The sequence below is a fragment of the Chiloscyllium plagiosum genome, unplaced genomic scaffold (assembly GCF_037043375.1).
Source record: "Chiloscyllium plagiosum isolate Xiang-an unplaced genomic scaffold, Cpla_swu_hap1 HiC_scaffold_16, whole genome shotgun sequence".
Lineage (NCBI taxonomy): Eukaryota > Metazoa > Chordata > Chondrichthyes > Orectolobiformes > Hemiscylliidae > Chiloscyllium > Chiloscyllium plagiosum.
The window spans coordinates 67,003,545-67,023,671 of NW_028270154.1; the positions used below are offsets into that span (position 1 = coordinate 67,003,545).

At 39.5% G+C, this 20,127-nt stretch overlaps 1 long non-coding RNA gene across 2 annotated transcripts in view; it reads right to left on the reverse strand.

Moving 5' to 3' along the window:
* The window catches only part of LOC148147565 (uncharacterized), a 201,830-nt gene extending 182,055 nt beyond the window's left edge, over positions 1 to 19,775 (reverse strand). For both annotated transcript variants that reach the window (XR_015759671.1, XR_015759670.1), the window contains exons 1-2: positions 19,676 to 19,775; positions 16,454 to 16,513 (exon numbers count right to left, since the gene is read on the reverse strand). This is a non-coding gene — a long non-coding RNA (uncharacterized LOC148147565). The remainder of the gene's footprint in view (positions 1 to 16,453; positions 16,514 to 19,675) is intronic.
* Positions 19,776 to 20,127: the final 352 nt, after the last annotated feature.

Below are 20,127 nucleotides of genomic sequence, written 5' to 3' on the forward strand. Positions count from 1 at the left end.
GTAATGAGAGGCATAGATAGAGTCGATAGCCAGAGACTATTTCCCTGGGCAGAAATGACTAACACGAGGGGTCATAGCTTTAAGCTGGTTGGAGGAAAGTATAGAGGGGATGTCAGAGGTGGGTTCTTTACACAGAGAGTTGTGAGAGCATGGAATGCGTTGCCAGCAGCAGTTGTGGAGGCAGGGTCATTGGGGACATTTAAGATACTCCTCGACATACATATGGTCACAGAAATTTGAGGGTGCATACATGAGAATCAGTGGTCGGCACAACATCGTGGGCTGAAGGGCCTGTTCTGTGCTGTACTGTTCTATGATCTATGTTCTATGTTGTCAGGTTTCAAGTGACATCTTTCTTTGCGCCTCTCCTTCCATCCAGCAGGCCCAGTCTTACAGAGATTGCTGACTTGATTCTTTGCCTCACCCAGCATACCTTTATAAGTTTTAAATAAGCACAGGATATATTCTCAAGATTGGTAATAGATGGAGAATAGATGAATAGTAAGAAACAGATGGAGCAAAACCATGCTTTGAATCCCATTGTGATCTGCAGTAAGTCTTAATACAGGGGCAGTGTATTATAATGCAGGTTTGGAGTCCAACATCATTTTTAAAGCTCACAACATGAAAGAATAAAATAAAAATTTGCCTCTTTTGAGAGTCTTGAGACCCCCGCAAGACAAGCAAATGTGTGGCATATTGAACAATCGGATTTCCTCTATGCGTAAAAGATGAGTTCACGTCTTGTTATTCTGCCAGAACTAGCAACAAGCAAATTACAGAAAGTACTTCAACACCTCCAATACGCACTCTATATTCTGAAACAATCCAAGTTGCCATAACTCACAACTACAATCGATTTCTACTTACTTCTTATAGAGTCACATTGACATCACTCCACTCTTGCAATCTAGTTGTTTGGGCTTTCGAGTTTGCAGTTGAAAGTGAGCTAATAAATCCTCATCCGCGAAGCTATAAGAAATGGACAGATATATAAAGCTTCCTCTTTTTGCTACTGTATTTCTTTAAAGCCGATATACTTTTTTTTATGGAACTTGCAACTTAATGTCATTGCCTCTGATCAACCTGACTGGAAATTTTCCAGTAATCAAGCACTTTCAAACCACACCAACAGCCACTTACAATATTTTACTACTCACCAATCTAAATTCTGAAGTCAGGATTTTGTGTAAATTTAAATGACAGCTTTAATGAGGATTGTGTGCATCACTGTGTAATACACTAATATTCAAAACTATTCCTATGGAATAATCAGAAGGATTTTTAAACTGTTTTTTTTCAGCTGAAAGGGTAGTTTTCAATTTATGTATATAACAAGCATAAATTAATGAATCCCAGTGGTTATGGGATGCTTTGTTTAAATTACTTACAGTATGGAAACAGGTCCTTTGGCCCAAGTCCACACCGACCTGCCCCATTCCCCTCTGCACCTAGCACTATAGGCAACTTAGCATAGTCAATTCACCTAACCTGCACATTTTTGGACTGTGGGAGGAAACCACAGAAGGTGCAAACTCCACACAGTCAGTCACCTGAGTTGAGAATTGAACCTGGGTCTCTGGTGCTGTGAGGCAGCAGTGCTAACCACTGTGCCACCATGCCGCCCACATTGATTAAGTAAAATGAAATGTTTTAAATGATTAAAATTAGACAAAATAATTGACTGCAATAACATTCAGCTGATAATACAGCGCTGTTCGTTGAATTTCTAAGAGATTTTGAATGCAGTAATAGTATTAACTGTACATTATGGTATTTCTTATATTCTGAGATGAGAAGGCCAAAGCATACTCCAGGACCTGTTACATAATCTTTGGTTTGAAAATATTATGAATGAAAATGGAACTCAATTTGTTATTATAAAGAGTTAATTAGTCTTTAGGTGTTGATAGCATTTTTAGTTAAACCTTGATATTTTGACACTGTTTGCATCTATTATTTTGTGCACTGACATCAACTTGCATTAAAATTTACAAATTCACTTCAGTGGCATTAGTTATGGCTATTCAGTCAGGTGCAGGTCACATTGTGCAATCTTAATATACACTCATGACTGATACTGAGAGTCCACTCATGTTTCCAACTGATGAGGTTGAAACGGCCAATAGGTGGAGCAGCAAGAGGGATTTGAGATAGGAGGGCTCGAGGGTTTGACAGCCTTGAATTGAACTGAGCTGATGTACCAATAAATGGAAGTGGACTTTCTAACCAACCTATTTGCCTCTGTCACTGTCCCAAATCTGCTCAGGAGTCAGCAAATCAAAACTTTGTATGCTCGCGTCTGAGAGGTGAACATACTATGAGTATGGCAGAACATAATGAGATGGGGATTATAATGTCAGAAAACAGCACAACTCAGTCAATTCTGAGAGGAATATCTGGTATTTAATTTGATTAATAGCATTGAAGTAGAAGGTCATCTATGATTTATCGAATCATGGAATAGGCTGGAGAGGTTGTATAACCAACTTCTGCTTCTACCCTTGCTTCTTACATTCTTACAAATCCAAGATTAGTAACAATCACTGCAGTGAAGTCAAAGCAACAATTGCTGGAACCAAAGTTCAGAATTTGTCCTTAGATGTGTTGTATCTGGAATACCCTGAGTCTGAATTAAACTTGTGATCTCAAGAGACATGGTAAATGGGAGAAGAGTTAATGACATTTGACAAAGTTCAAAGAAGTAGAGAGCATAGAGGATCTCAGAGACTGAAGAATAGAGCACCAAATTTGGGGGCAATTTCCATAAATGAGTAGGTAAGGAAAGAAACAGAAAAGTAAGTCTCTAAGCTGCAGTGGCAGATTACAGAAGTCTACATTAGTTGCTGGGAAGCATTTTCTTTTGGTTACTTGCAAAGGAAAAAGGATTTGCTCGGATCCATTGTGAAACATTTCATGAATTTCTTGAACCAGCACATTCAGGAGGTATTTGCACAGGAGTTCTTTTTTTTAATCTCTCCATTTATCTGTGCAACAGAACATCCATTGTTGAAGCTCAATCATTGCTCAAAGGCCATTCCCCTAGCAACCACAATACCCAATAGAGAGGAAGCTTAAAATAACCAAAATAAAACAGTTCTTGTGCTCACAGCTAAAACTGCAACTGGACAGCCAACTTTATCTTATGCTGCTTTGAAGCTTGTCACATTTCACATGCCACAACGTCACGATTCTGCATTATCCAAATGCATGATAAATCCACCTCATTTATATTACCCCTTATCAACATTTTGCTTCAAAGTAGATCTGCAATTTTAACATTTATGTCTATTTATTCAAATAGAAAGTATTTGCCTGCAAAATGTGCCCAATGGGTCACGTTTACACATCATTTGTCAGATAGATATTTATTGTATAGATCACAAATAGTTATTCTCTATTATAAATGTAAGAAATAGGAGTAGGAGTAGGCAAAAAAGCCAGCTCCACCAAGCAACAAAATCACGACTGATTTTTGTCATTAACTATATTTTCCCATTTGCTCCCCTATTTCTTGATTCCACCAGAGCTCACAAAACTATAAATATCATCCTTCAATAAACAGGTTGACTCAGCATTTACAACTCTCTGGAGTCAGAAGTTCTGAAGATTTACAGCCTTCTGAAAGATGAGTTTCTCCTCATCTCAGTCTGATACAGTCAACTCTTTTTTCCTGATATTATGACCCCAACATCAAGATTGTCCAGACAGGTGGAGTAGATTCCCACCATATATTCTTTCAAGGCTGGTGTAAGGTGTGCAATAGTTGATGATCTTCAACTTTTGTGGTATAATATTTATATTAGCTTGTAACATAAATATGCGATATGGGTCACTCAATACTAGGGAGTTCAATGATCTTTATAATCTGATATCTACATATGTGCATTGTAATGGACCAAATGGACCCTCTTCAAATATATCAAGGTGATAACCTAGACTCTAAGGGCAATATAAGTTTCTATGTTCCAGGTGTAATTCAATTGGTCACACTATTCGGCTTTAAGTAAAACATACTTTATACTTACCTTCAGTTTAAAGACAGACAAAAGAAACAAGAATTGATATAACTTAATCTCTATTTGAAAGCTTAATAGAATAATACATTATCTAACTACTGACAACTGTTCCAATATAGTAACATACCATAAACATGCCCTTGGCAAAAGCAAATTCAGTCAAGATTAGATTACCTACAGTGTGGAAACAGGCCCTTCGGCCCAACAAGTCCACACCGACCCGCGAAGCGCAACCCACCCATACCCCTACACTTACCCCTTCACCTAACACTACGGGCAATTTAGCATGGCTAATTCACCTGACCTGCACATCTTTGGACTGTGGGAGGAAACCCACGCAGACACGGGGAGAATGTGCAAACTCTACACAGTCAGTCGCCTGAGGCGGGAATTGAACCCAGGTCTCTGGCGCTGTGAGGCCTGCTACTGTGCCACCGTGCCGCCCACGCAAATAAATTCTCTTGCATCCGATGTTTCTCCAGTCCAGGAGAAAAGAGCACGAGGAGAAAATTTTGGCAAAGAGAGAGGTCCAGCAGCTTTCACAACCAATATCAAAACCTCACAGTTACTGAAAACTAAACTAAAACCCTGGTTCTGTGGGAGGCTGGCTCCATCCACTCATGCTGCTTTTATTGTTCTAACCTAAAAAGAAACCCAAACCCTTACAAACTGTTTACTTTATTAGTTTAGAAGAGACAACTTGTCATCTATAGCTCAAAACTTCTCCTCGAACAAAAAAGGACAAAATACACCTCTTAAAGCCATTGGATCATCACAGCACTACAATCATTGCAATTTGAAGATGAGCTATGTCACTAATTCATGTTGAAATAATTGATTACACAAACAATATAGCCAATGAAAATTGTGTTCTATCATCTTTCACGATTGTTAATGGCAAGTCAAAATTCTATTATGCATGGGTGATATTATAGTCACATGGAATCAAATTGAATGGAGATGATGAGGATCTCACTTGTTGGACAGATGGATAAGGGAGTTCTTTGTATCCTATGGTAAAAGCCTGCCACATTAACTGCCATTGAGGCACTTAGCTGAATGGCAGCAGGCCTTGCCCAGGATCAAGGAGCCCAAGCAGAATTCCCACCTGTTAATATCTTTCAATTAAAAGCTAATAACTGTATTGAACAGCAGTGCCACCAAAAAAACAGAGGCTGATGCTGGTACAACACTTTGCCAAGACCTAGTATTGTTGCTGGATTCCAGACTACAGGTGACTTATGGTGGGAAGGAAGTTATACAGTGAAGTTTGTGGGGAGGTGTGTGAGGGTTAAGTTAAATGCATTGATTAATTTTTTTTCAATAAGCTAACTGAAAATCAAGGCTGACAGGTGGCTCTTAGTGAGATTTTCATCTTCCGATGCCAGATCCTTCGTTCGTACCTTTAAATAAGTCCACAAACAATTCCACCCAGGTGTGCTTGCTAGGTTCCCTGCTAGGTTAGTCCCCACCTGTGTCTGGATTGATATTAGCATTGGCATGATCAACCCTTAGGTTGACCTGTGATCCATAGAATTGATTAAGAAGTAGGAAGGAGCAAGGACTCCACCTATCACCTACCTACATAATTAATTGGCCATCTACCATTAAATGTGTTATTGCAAAGGGCATTAAACTCCATCCCCATGATAACCTAGTTTTTACCATTTGCTGTCATTTAAAAGTAATCACAGTTTCTTCTGATCTTAATTTTCATTATTTTCTCCAAACTCCTACATAGGCAAACAAACCAAAGACCTCAAATGATATTATGTTCAAAAATTGGATTAAGAAACTAATGGTAATATTCATCTCTAATGTGATAATGAAATTAATTATTATATCTAAAAGCTTTACTTCACTGTGTTCATGTTAATAATTCATTTTGTCTCTCATTACAAGGACCAATGTTGTTGAGGGATGCTATTCATCCAACCTGGCTAAACTTTCCATAAACACTTACAATCCTTCCCTCCACACCATTTACTTGATTCTTGAATAACTTGAATTTTTGAGGGTCTGCTGGAAATTCCAGCTTTGAAGTTTCCTTCGCATAATGTGGGGGTTATTTTGCCATAACTCACTGGGTGGGATATCCATGTGACAGGGTGGCACATTGGTTTTACAAACCACCCAAATATTGCTTCCACTGAGTACAATAGAGACTAGCTCTATTGTTTGGAGTAGTTCTATTGCTCTGGTGTTTGAAATTTTATTTGTGCCTATGTCTGTCAATTTCCTGTCTGATGAGTTTGTTTCGGTTGCCTTGGCATCGGTAATACCATCCCTGCTAAATTAGCCTGTTATCATTTTGTACCCATGTGTCTTTGTTGTAGTGGTGTTTTCATGAATCTAAGTCCAATACAAGTGTTCCCCAAGCATTTTACTTTGGCCCCTTTCTATTTCTTTCTTAAGTACTGCCATTAGTGATATCGGCCAAAAAGACAATATTAGCTTTCATGCAAAGATTAATGACATCCAATTCTATCTTGCCACCACTTTTCTTGACTCCTTCACCACTGTTAAATTATGAAACTGCTATCCAACATTAAGTGCTTGATAAATAGACATTTCCAACAATGAAATATTGGGAAGATCAAAGCCATTGTTTTTGGTTCCCATAATAACTCAATCCTTAAACTGTTAAATCTAAACTACTCCCTGGCATAGACTAGATGTTTGGATCTGAGATGAACTTTTTACCAGATATTCATGCCGTAATGCAGGCTACCTATTTCCAATTGGGAAAAAGTGAGCAATACAGATGCTGGAGATCAGACTCAAAGAGCACCACACTCTTCAAAACCTATTTCCAACTCCCTGACATCACCTAACTCTGCCCTGGCTCAGTTAATCTTCCACTGAAACCTTCATTGCTGCCTTTGTTATCTCAACATTTGATTATTTTGAGCATTCTTCGTCCATCTCTCAGTCTACTTTCTTAAACAGCTGTTTATATCTTTATTGAACTAAATCACAGCCATCTGTCACTCCAATGCTCACTGCTGTACTCTGTCTCCTGATTAATGCCATGATTGTAATATTTCCAGCTTTGTTTTCAAGTTCCTTCATCTTTTCACTCTTCTCATCTTAGTCCATTGTGGGGGTTGTTCCAAATTACTGAGGTATCCACATTACTTTAATTCTGATCTCATGAACACTTCAATTTATAATTGTTGCACCATTGGTAACCTTGATCTGAAATACATCAGCTCTGAGCACTGATCATTTGTTTTCCTGACTCACTCTTCTCCTTCAACATGTTTCTTAAACTTTATCTCTGACCAAGTTTTTGGTTATCTATTATTATGTCCTTATATGGCTCCGAGTTAAATTTTGCATGATTACACTGCAGTGAAGCACTTCAGGATGTGCTACTATGTTAAAGGTTGGATATAACCACATATTGTTATTTTGTTGAGTTCTAGTCTGACATCATGATCTTCATTTTTTACTGGCAAGATAATGCCTACAATCTGTAGAACATTTCAGATCTAATTTTGAAAATCTTGGATAAATTATAAGGAGATGCCCAGCAAATAACTATTTTCTGAAAGCCTTGTGGTTCAAACAATGGTCACAAAACTAAAATTAAAACATGCATAAGGTTGGTGAGCAATTGCATCACTTGGTGAGTCACATTTGCCTGTCCCTAACTGCCCTTGGGACACTTGATCAACTTTTATGGCCTAAACCTTTTTTCAATCAATCATCAAACTGCCATAAGAATCTGGTAGTTCCATGGCAGAGTTGATCTGGGTATTCAATATTAAAGAGGGGCAGTCTTGACTGCAGGAGGGTACTTTATGATTGCTGATGTTCATGATCTTCAAGGCTCTATGAAAATTAGAGAGCATGTTTTAAAATTAATGAAGTGACACTTTCTGAGTCACTTATCATCACACTACCACTGGACAGAGCTGACTGATGTCATGATAGGCTCCAATTACTGTATTCATTTTCTTTCAGGGCAGAGCACAGAAAAAGGAGAAAGTGAGGTCTGCAGATGCTGGAGATCAAAGTTGAGAGTGTGTTGCTGGAAAAGCACAGCAGGTCAATCAGAGGATGCAGAAAAGATTTACAAGGATATTACTGGGACTGGAGGGTTTGAGTTCTCAGAGAGGCTGAATAGGCTTTTCTCCTTGGAGCATCAGAGGATGTGGGGTGACCTTAAAGAGGTCTACAAAATCATGAGGGGCATAGATAGGGTGAATAGCCAAGATGCTTTTCCTAAGATGGTCAAGTGAAAAACTAGAGGGCAAAGGTTTAAGGTGAGAGGGGAAAGATTAAAAAAGGATTTGAAGGGTAATATTTTCATGCAGAGGGTAGTGTGTGTATGGTAAAAACAATGACTGCAGATGCTGGAAACCAGATTCTAGAATAGAGTGGTGCTGGAAAAGCACAGCAGTTCAGGCAGCATCCGAGGAGCAGGAAAATTGACGTTTCAGGCAAAAGCCCTTCATCAGGAATACTCTTTTCCAGCACCACTCTACTCCCTAGTGTGTGTATGGAATGAGCTGTCAGAGGAATTGGTGGAGTTGGGTAGAATTGCAACATGTAAAAAGCATCTAGATGGGTATATGAACAGGAAGGGTTTAGAAAGATGTAAGCCAAATGCTGGCAAATTGGATTAGGTCAGATTTGGATATCTAGTCAACATAGATGAGTTGTACCTAAGGGTCTGTTTCCGTACTGTGTGACTCTATGACTCTGTGACTCTACTGGAAGTGATTATCACTTTGAGTGACTTCATTCACTGGCAGTTTTTAATTACTCTGCTCTGTTCACTGCATACTTTCGCAAAATGCTGTGGTCAGTACTGTGAATAATAACTAGCTATTAAGATATTTATTGTTATTGTAAAAAAGACATTATTTGCTTCTGTTTGTTTATTTTCTAATGTGAAGTAAATCCTGAAACAATCAGATGTAAGTATTCTTTATTATCATGTTTATCTGTCTTATTCTCATTCATTGGTTATCAAGATGTTCCTTCCCACTATAGTTTTATGCTCAGTTCCAAACTACAAATTTTTTCACTCCATGAATAATTTCCTCACAAATTCTCTGTCATCTCAAATTAATGATTTTTCATGCTTCATTTTGCAGACAAGGAGCCAGGGACTAATTCTGTAGGAACATCTCCTCTGGATAAAAATCTTCATTTTATGCTTTTACCCACTTGTTTTTACAGGCATTAGCTGTCCCGCTTGTCAGGCAAAATGCAAATAGGATCTGTTTTCTTGACAGTTTATCTTTAAGAAAGCAGACAAGACAAGCCAATGAACATGTTATATTGTCATCCCAAAGTACAAGGGTTAAAGTGAGTGGGACGTGTGGGTCAACCATTAGAATGCCTGTAGATTTGAATGTTTATTTATTTTCTCAGAATGTGCAGCCCAAAGCTAATTGTAAATAGGGTGGATAGGCGAGCCATGAAAATGTTAATTACTGCCATTCTATCTTATTACTTAAGATGCACTTCAGGGTTCTAATTCTGCTCATTTAATTCATCTTCCTTTGCATTTTTCATCAGATTTGTCTGCGTTCTGCCAACATACCAATTCTGTGTCTTGAAAAATTGTGGTTTTTCTGTACATAATTGAGATTTTTCAAGATAATTTATTCACTGAATGTGTGGATCACTGATAGTTCCCCTTAACCAGCCACAGCACTACTCGGAATGGATCCATTCTTTGGACCCATCGACTTCCGGTTCTGGAGAGGGAATCTAGGTCACTAGCCAGGCCAGCACTTTTTCCCATTCCAAACTGCCCTTGAGAAAATGGTGGGCTGTCTTTTTGAACCACTGTCATCCTGGTATACCGCGAATATAACCCCTCTTAGTGGAGCTGGTTTTGGTGACTTCCCTCAGCATTTTTTCTGTTTTTTTCAGATTGCGTAGGAATCTAAATTACTGCTCTGCTCTTTTAATTGAACTTCATTGTGTCATTTAAAGAAAATGTCTCCTTATGTGACCTGCAACGTATAATCTTATTTACATTTTTGAGGCATCAGTGAATATTGGAAAGCCATCCTGCCTGCAGCTTCCAGGCTAGGATTCAATGTATTCAAAGTTAAGTTTTAAATTGAGAGGCTTTGACATTTCCTTGGGCCCCAATAGGTTATGCTGATTTATGCTCATTTTATATTCAGCCACATTCAAATGATACTGGGAGGTAGCTTGACACCAGTAATAAAAGGATAGTATTCAACTGATTTTCAATTAAGTCTGGATTACACACAAGGAGTAAACTCCAAGCCTTCTTGTTAGACATTACACCTTATGAGACTTGTGATGTGAACAAAATCATTATTGCTTTAGGATGAGGATGGAAAAGTCTGATTGTCTTGCAGAAGAATAGAACATTGTTTTTTATGTAGATAGTTGCTCACAAGATGCTCATGTCCCACAAAGAACTATAAATGGAGACATTCAATTAACTTCCCATTTATAAAGACTTCTTTTTAATGCTGTGCCATGTCACAGTTTTTATGGATAGATTTTAAAGCTGTTCATGTTTCTTTGTGATGTATGCATAAATCAGGATGTATAAAGTTTAACTTGCTAATTAGGACTGTGAAAATAAATATATTGTTTCTCACTGCTTGACATTCTGGGAAAAGTGATTGGAAATTTGACAGAAGATCCACTTTCATTTTAGGAAGCCAGATATATAAATGTATTGATCTGTTTCTGACAAAATGAGTGAATAGTGGAAAATATTCCCTCATTTTAAAACCATAACAATGCTATGTAAGTGATTATCAGTGAACTCAATGTCAGGACAAACATGACATTTTGCAAAATTAACATCTAAGACAGCATTTCATTGACAAATGATAAATATGCAGGCGGTTATAGCATCTGGAAAAGCCTCTTTAACAGCAGCATTTCCAAATAAAATATCTGTAGCACTGATTGTTTAACAGACTGACTTACACATGTTCAAGAACACAATGTAAGACATATAGATAATTACAAGGCTTTTGTTATAAATCTGTAGATTAGCAGTAATGCCCATCTCCACCTTTCCAGTTTGGATTTTGTCCAGAAGTTAACTCTGGACAGAGTGAAGGGTGGAGCGGATAGGTGGGAAGGAAGATGGACGGGTGGGACTGTTCAAGAGGGTGGTGCCAAATTGGAAGGTTGGATCTGGAATGAGGTGGGGTGAGGAGAGATGAAGAAACTGGTGAAATCGATATTGATGCTGTGTGGTTGGAGGGTCCCAAGGTAGAAGTGAGGCGTTCTTCCTCCAGGGATGAATGCAGATTTCTCCAGCTTCCTCATTTCCCCTCCCCCCACCTTATCCCAGTCCCAACCCTCGGACTCAGCACCGCCTTCTTGACCTGCAATCTTCTTCCCGACCTCTCCGCCGCCACCCCCTCTCCGGCCTATCACCCTCACCTTAACCTCCTTCCACCTATTGCATTCCCAATGCCCCTCCCCCAAGTCCCTCCTCCCTACCTTTTATCTTAGCCTGCTTGGCACACCTTCCTCATTCCTGAAGAAGGGCTTATGCCCAAAACGTCGATTCTCCTCCTCCTTGGATGCTGCCTGACCTGCTGCGCTTTTCCAGCAATACATTTTTCAGCTTCCTCCAGGCATTGGGTGGCTAGGATTTGGCGGTAAAGGAGGCCCAGGACTTGCATGTCTTTGATGGAGTGAGAGGAGGAGTTGAAATGGTCAGCCCAGGACGGTGGAGTTGTTTGGTGAGTGTGTCCCAGAGATGTTCTGCACTCTAACCTATCACCATCATTCCCCATCTGCTTCTAACTCTCCCCTAACCCACCTTCTAAGCTACCTTCCCTTCAGCCTCACCCCTCTTCTATTTATCTCTCAGCCCCCTCCCCCACATATTCCTGATTGAGGGCTTATGCCCAAAACATCGACTCTCCTGCTCCTCGGATGCTACTTGATCTGCTGTGCTTTTTCAGTGCCACACTTTTCAACTACTCCAGAGGTGTATCATCACAAATCTAGACAGGTTAATTTTTTTTTAATTTGAAATTGGGTTTATTCATTCCTATTCTTGCAATATTGAGTCCCCACCCAAGTTTCCCTTCCCCACTTCCCCACAGTGTGGGCATTGGAGGAGATGTGCTGGATGACATTGTTGACCACGTGGGAATGGAGGCCATCTGGGATGTTCTGGAGTGGAATTGCTCTTCCTGGAACAGATACAGTGGAGGCAGAGGAATTGGGTGTAATGGGAAGTGTTTTTACTGGAGGTGGTGGGAGAAGGCGTAGTTCAGATAGCTGTGGAGTCAATAGATTTGAAGTAGATGTCAGTGTTGAGTCGGTCACCAGAAATGGCGACGGAGAGGTCCAGGAAGGGAAGGGAGGTGTCCAAGATGGTCCAGGTGAACTTGAGGTCAGGATGGAAGGTGTTCGTGAAGTTGATGAACTGTTCAACCTCCTTATGGGAGCACGAGATAGCGCCGATACAGTCACCAATGTAGGTGGGGTATAGTGTCAGTGTAGTACAGTAGATGGACTGTTCCACATATACAACAAAGAGGCAGGCATAGCTGAGGCCCATGTGGTTGCCTATGGCTACCCCTTTGGTCTGATGGAAGTGGGAGGATTCAAAGGAGAAGTTGTTGAGGGTGAGGACCAGTTCAACCAATCTAATGAGTGTGTCGTTAGAGGGCTACTGGTTGGGTCAGCAGGAGAGGAAGAAACAGAGGGCTTGGAGGTCTTCACCCTGGTGAATGGACGTGTACAGAGACTGGGTGTCCATGGTGAAGATGAGGCATTGCGGGCTGGGGAAACAAAAGTCATGGAGGAGGTGGAAGGTGTGGGTGATGAAGTAAGTCAGGCTCAAAAGGAATCCAGCTTTTTTTTTAAACCACCACCAAACCACCTACGTTACTAATTAGAAGAGCAATTAACAAGTACTACGCACCAGGGGCAGTACAACAATAGCAAAGGTGAAAGGTAAGGAAAATAAGAGGGAATTAAATTAAAGTGGAGCTAGTGGAGGAAATAATGCAGTATAATTGCTGTGGTGCCCAACACTCTCAAGACTTTGTGCTTCCTTTCGAAGATCACCAATGCGTGAGTGTAGCCAGACTGACAGACAGTTAGGAACTGTAGCTCTCTACACAGCCTAGACCTGACGCGAACCTAGCTCCTTTCTTATCTTCTCCAGAAATGTATTTATGCACCACTGAACACATTTTTTTAACATCTCCATGTTATATTCTATTTTAACGTTTTTCCTCAATGAACAAATCATCAAAACATTCACAAGTATTGCCCGACGTATAATGCAAGGCAGTGCTACAACAACAAAAATGAGGAGATGTAAGGAGAGAAGGAGATAACTTTATTAAAATGGAGCTGGAAGTTGAGGTAGAACCCAACTCATTTCTTCATAGCACTGCAGGATTTGATTTTTATTCATTCACAGAATATGTGCATCACTGGCCAGGCCAGCATTTATTGCCCTTTCCTAATTATCCACAGTGCAGCTAAGAGTGAACTTTGGGTCTGGAGTCACATGTAGGATAGATCAGTCAATGACAGCAGTTTCCACCCCTAAAGGGAACATTTCTCTTCAATCAGCATTTTGTGATTTGTTCAGAAATGTTATTACGCACCTCTGGAGCATGTGGAACTCGAAACCTGGGCCTCCTGGTCGGGACACTGTGCCACAACAGCCATTCCTAAAGGGAGTCAAGATTAGAGTGGTGCTGAAAAAGCATAGCAGGTTAGGCAGCATCTGAAGGGCAGGAAAATCGATGTTTTGAGGAATGAGACCATTCCTAAAGGGAACCTAAATGCAAAGTCAGAATACTTTGCCAACTCTCGATTAACTCGGTAGTTGATCTAGTTTCCCTTTTTCTAAAATTTTTCATTCTGACACTTATTAAGATGAGAAAATCTCTATAAAAGTGTTCTGCATTGATAAATATCTGCTTGGTAGCTGAGCTATTGACTGCATAGCATCCACATTAGAAGTCCATAGATTTTTAACTACACAATTTCTGCCTTAGTTTATTTTCTGCTGAAACTTTCATCCATGCATTTTTTTTAAGATTAGATTAGATTACCTACAGTGTGGAAACAGGCCCTTCAGCCAAACAAGTCCACACTGACCCTCCGAAGAGTAGCCCACCCAGACCCATTTCCCTCTGGCTGATGCACCTAACACAATGGGCAATTTAGCATGGCCAATTCACCTGACCTGCACATCTTTGGACTGTGGGAGGAAACCGGAGCACCCAGAGGAAACCCACACAGACACGGGGAGAACGTGCAAACTCCACACAGGCAGTCACCCAAGGCTGGAATTGAACCTGGGGCCCTGGTGCTGTGAGGCAGCAGTGCTAACCACTGAGCCACCTTGCTGCCCTACTTGATTGCTAACTCCTATTTGATTGCTAACTCCTACTTGATTATTCCAATGCCTTTGTGATCAGTGTCCTATGTTCCATCTTCATAAATTTGAATACTTTGTCTCTCAAGCATCCTTCCTGGTTTAACTGGAAGGGTCCTTTGTTGTTGATAAAAATACAGTTTGTTGCATGTTTACAAATAGCTGCAGATTACATCGGTATGACAGAGACTTTGTGGAGGACATAATATTGGGTCATACTCTGACCCTAAGACCTAAGAGTAAAATTAGGTCATACAGCCCATTGAGTCTGTTCTGTCATTTAATGAGATCATGACTAATCTGATGATCTTCAACTTCATTTCCCTGCCTTTTCCCCATAACCTTTATTCCCTTCCTGATTAAAAATTTCTCCATCTCAGGCTTGGATATACTTAATGATACAACATTAACAGCCCTCCAAAGATAAAGAATTTTATGAATTCACTACTGTCTGAGTGAAGAAATTGCTTTTAATTTCTGTCTTAAATGTGTCACCTCTCATTCTGAGATTAGGCCCTCTGGTCCTAGACTGTCATAGAGTCACCCTATAAAGGGAAGTCATCTTTCCCCCTCTACCCTGTCAAGTCTGCTAAGAATGTTGTATGTCTCAATAAGTCATCTCTCATTGTTCTAAATTCCAATGACTGCATAGCCAATCTACTCAAACTGAATCTACTCAAAGATAGATGCTCCTTACCTTGTAACAATCAGTGAACTTTCTATGAACTGCCTCCTCTGTCAGTATATCTTTCCTTAGTTAAAGGGATGCAAACTGTTCAAAATATTTCAGCTATGGTCTGACCAGTGCCTTGCATACCTTTAGGAGGGTTTTCCTATTTTATACTCTTTTCCTTTGAAATATGAGCCAACGTTCTCTATTACCTGCTTAACTTGGATGCTCAGTTTTTTTGTAATTCATGGAAGAGGACTTCCAAATCTCTCTGTTCTGCAACTTCCTCCAGTCTTTCTCCATTTAAATTATATTCAGTTTCTCTTCCTCCTGCCAAAGTATTTCCCCACATTTATTTCATCTGCCAAGTTATTGAAAATTTGTTTAACCTGTTTATAATCTTCTGCAGACTCTTCGTGTCATTTTCAACACATACTCCTCTGCAGACTGTCATTTTCACCACTTGCCTTCCCACTTACGTTTGTGCCATCCACAAACTTGGTCACAGTATATTCACTTTCCTCATCCAAGTTATTAATATATTATAAATAATTGTATTCCCAGCACTCATCTCTGTGGCATTCCACTAGTTACAAGTTGCCATCCTGAAAATGCTCCCGTTATTCCAACTCTCTTAGTTAGCCAATCTTCTATTTATGTTAATATATTATCTCCAACACCATGGATTATTATCTTATAAAGCAGTCATATCAAACACGTTCTGAAAATCCAAATATATCTATCTCAAGAACAATAATCATGAAACCTTCAAATACATTGTTGTTGATTTAATAGGCTCAGCTAATATTCCTAAGGTTCGAACAGAACCATTGAACATAGAAAACAGGGCATGTTGCTCAACCTTAATGGGGATGGTATTCTTGAACAGAAACCTTTTGAAGTCTTTGCATGAAGCTATGAAAAAATGACAAAAACATATTAATCAAAAATTATGCCAGTGTCACTTTAAAACTTAATAGAGTCCATACTTAAGAATTATTGTCATGAAGCTCACCGATATAATTCAAGGTTGAAAGTGAGTATTCACCAGGCAGGTAGAAAAATGTATACTCCCTTCAGAACATAATGGACAATCTCCCTTCAAAGCTATTGTTGGGAATAACTACTTTCTGTGCAAATTTACCAACATTCAGACATTATTTGGGAGTAAGGGCACAAAGAAGGTCACGCGAGTTGCTTTGTATGAACCCACTGCAGCATTATTAACAAATTCAATTACATTCTGAGCCATGAGGTGACTTTAAATGAAGACAGAGTAGCAGTCAGAAGAACCCATGCATGCACATATGCTGACGATGGGATAAAAAAGGGTAGCTTGACATATACCTCTTCGTTCTTCGATGGATAAGCATAACTTACCTTGCGTGCACTTCATATCATACCATCTTTGCAGGCTATTCAATAGCTTTTGGTGTTGCACTGTAAAAGAAATATAGGATTAGAAATGTATAACCTATATTCAACATTACAATCATCTATACATAATTTAAGTTACAACTAAAATTAATATTTTACATGTCTCCATTTAAAAACTGTTATGATAAATATAATCAATATTATTTAATATTTATTGTTGACAGCTTTTTGTTATTAGCTTGGATGATGTTTTGAAGATTTAGTTCATAGACCCAATGATTTGTTACATAGTGTTCCAGAATATACACCCCACTGATTGCATAATGTGCTGTAACATTCTTTTTTATTTCTGCAATTTAATTTACTGCATGAAGCTAGCTCTACTGAATATCAGCATAAACAGTAATACAATAGTCTGCAATATTGAAGAAAATTGCTTCAAAGTAAGTTTTTCACTTTTGCTTCTCTTCATGCAATGCATCTGTTTACTATATAAAAGTCATGTAAGTATAATAACCACTGTATTATAGTAACTATTCAAAGTATCTTTAGAGCTGGGACTCAGGAACAAAATAGCACAAGATGAAAGAACAAAGGACCTTCTTAATATATACATCAGCTCAATTATACATCCCTCTAAAAACATGATATAATGATTGTTTAAACATGTGTCCCTTGTATCAGTACAAAACATCATGTTATGTATAAAGAGTCTATTTGACATTTAAACCAACAAACTGATTAAGTGTCCTTAGTTAGATTCGAATATACATTGATGGTACAATTAGCAGTTTCTATGATACCAAAATGATAAACAAGCATTCTGACCTTTATGATCTCCTCCTTGGCACTGCAGCAACTGAAGGAGTTGAAGGTTGAACAAAATAGATTTCCATTTTTGTCTACTGCTCGGTTTTAGATGAAAGCAGCTTTTATTGACCTTCTCTAGGGGTTAATATTTTTGCAACAGAAGCTGAAATTAAAGAATGCAAAAAGCATGGTGGACTTCTGCTGATCAAATTCTAATCTTTAATTGAGCATGCAAGTGTGTTTTGATTCATTGTGAAATGTTCATTCTCACAACATTCGCCCGATTGGAGATCACTTTAGAAAAAAATACAGGGAAATGCAGTGTTGAAACTGCCTTGTGATTTGTCATGAAAATGAATGTTTGGTTAACCTTCAGCTGGCAGCAAGTGGGAAAAAGTCACTAATAATGTTCACCTAAAGGTGACAGCAGGTTAGTGCTAGTGATACAGATCAACCAAGAAAAGTTTGCCATGTAGTCAAGCGATATAAATAGTTAAGAAATAAAATATAACAAATGCCCCTTATCTCTTATCACATACTAACAGGTAAACAGGCTCTTGTTTCACAAGAGAAATGTAATAATACAAAGCACTTTTTTTACCTTGCAAGAGTAATGCTATTTCCAAAAATGAAGATATAGGGTGGAATCTTCTCAGCCTCTGAACAAATAGGCATTGGTGAGTTGATTGGGAAAGTAAGGTGGGATTGATGCAAATGAAGTTTTCAACATTGGAAACAATAAGTCAAATTCTTCAATGAGGTTTATAACAATGAGACAAGAACCTCACCAGTAAGAGTGGCCGACTTACACCACTTATTTGGATGCCATTCTTACCTAATCACTTATCATTGATGATTCCAAACCCACTGGACAGACATTCAATGGTGTCAGTTCTCAACAGGAAAGTCAGAACATGTACCTGATGATTCAAGCTGATGATTCAAGCTCACCAGTTTCTTCTCTAGGCCTTGTCTTGGATAGCAGTCCCCAATATCTCAAGGCAGGCTCAATGATCCCTGAGCTGTCTGCATACCCCATCCATGTAGGTGGCAATATGCTAACTTTCCCACACAGTTACGGCCATCTCTAACTCACTTACAATACATTCTACATTTTGGCGCTGCACTTTGGTTTGATCCATTGTAATGCTACTGCCAGGACACTTTGCACACAGAGAAGAGCTCCCAACTTATGGATCAAACCAAACTACATCTCAGCACTGTTCAGTGTTTATTTTTGTAGCATTCCTGTACTTTGTGCCTTTTTGAATGTTTACAGATCCGCTGCCTTGCCTTGCCTTACCTTACCTTATCTTTCTGAACTTTTTGTCTCTGCTGGTGCTGAAAGGTCCTGCCTTGCTGTTTAGGACAAGTGCAAAGCCAGGCAGCATTTGACATGGTTGTCAGCAGTCATCTGTCAAAGAGGTGGATATATTGCTGCATGGTACCACACCAGATCAATCTTAAAGTCTGAGGGGAGTAGTCCTTAGACAATTCAAGGGACACAGGCTTCAGTCAGGCAGTTCCTGCGTAGTAAGTCGAGGGAGGCATCTATTATGAGCCCAGGGGCTTGCACTCAGTCAGTAAGCTGGTCAGGGTCAGAGAATCTGTATCATAACAGTCCTGAGTCACTGTCAGCCCAATAGGTTCAATGAAACCAGTGTGGGGCATTGTGGTAAGTCAGTTGGGGAATTGCATAGAGATCAGTCAGGGGTCTGGTTAGCCATTAGTTGTGGCTGACCATCCAGGTCAGTCAAGAGGATGGGCCATTTTGAGTCCTGGGTGGTTTTCTGCTAAAAATCAAGGTGGTTATTAGATTTTACTGCTGAAGAGAGAAAACTGGGAAACTCAGTTGTCATGATTGAAGGCAGCATGCTGGGATGCCAAGGAGATAATTATGAAGATAAGCAACTCAACATGTCAGCTGGGCAGATGACACCGAGTATGGCAAAGCAATGGATAGTGCAAGAGCCATGAATAGTCAGCACCAGCCTTGCTTTGATAGAGGGACAAAGTCTGGCATGATGGTGTAGTATTCCTGCAGCTCAAGATGAGACAAACAGTTAAATAAACGTGTTAGGTAGGTACATTGGGTATCTCAAAGTCCATGGATTTAATGAGGAGTGCAATATAGAAGGCAATCTAGGTGGAAAGGCTACATCTGCGATTCACTCCATGAAGCGTGAATGCTGCTTCCTCCCATTATTCATCAAAATGGCAGGTATGAATTGGAGATGAAAATAGCTGCCACCACACCCAAGTTGGACAGAGTAAAAGTTTCACTCTGTGAGAGAGGGGGCTCCACTTTTATACTATAAAAGGCTCTTCAGAGGCAATAGCATTAAGTGTACCCCACATAGTCCACATAAAAGACACTTGTTATCAGAAGATATTTTATGGGAAATATTAACTTACTGTGTGGAAAACAAGTTCCAGGTCCAAAAAGTCTTGATTACATCATGTAACATCACAAATCAATCTGCATCATGGCTGTGATCCATAAGCAATGTATTATGGCCTGGAAAAAATTAATTTAACAGAGAAAGTAATAATCACCTTCCAAGATCCCACAGTCTACACAGTTCAGGAACTGCTCTTTTCATATTGATCCATAAAACATTGTATGACATTAAGAACAATGACAAGGTATTTACAATAAAGTTACACCCCTGTCATTTATTTGCCCTTAGAAGGTGGTTGACTTCCTTTGCCTCCCACAATGTCTCTGTGCAGTCCTAGGGTCTCCAGCTGGATGGACAGAGCCTGTGCTATAGCAGAACCTGCTGAACTTGGAGTTTTGATTGACTGATTCATGGGGGTTTGTGGCCGGAAGGTGTAGACATTTTAGGTGCATCTTGCTGCCCCAC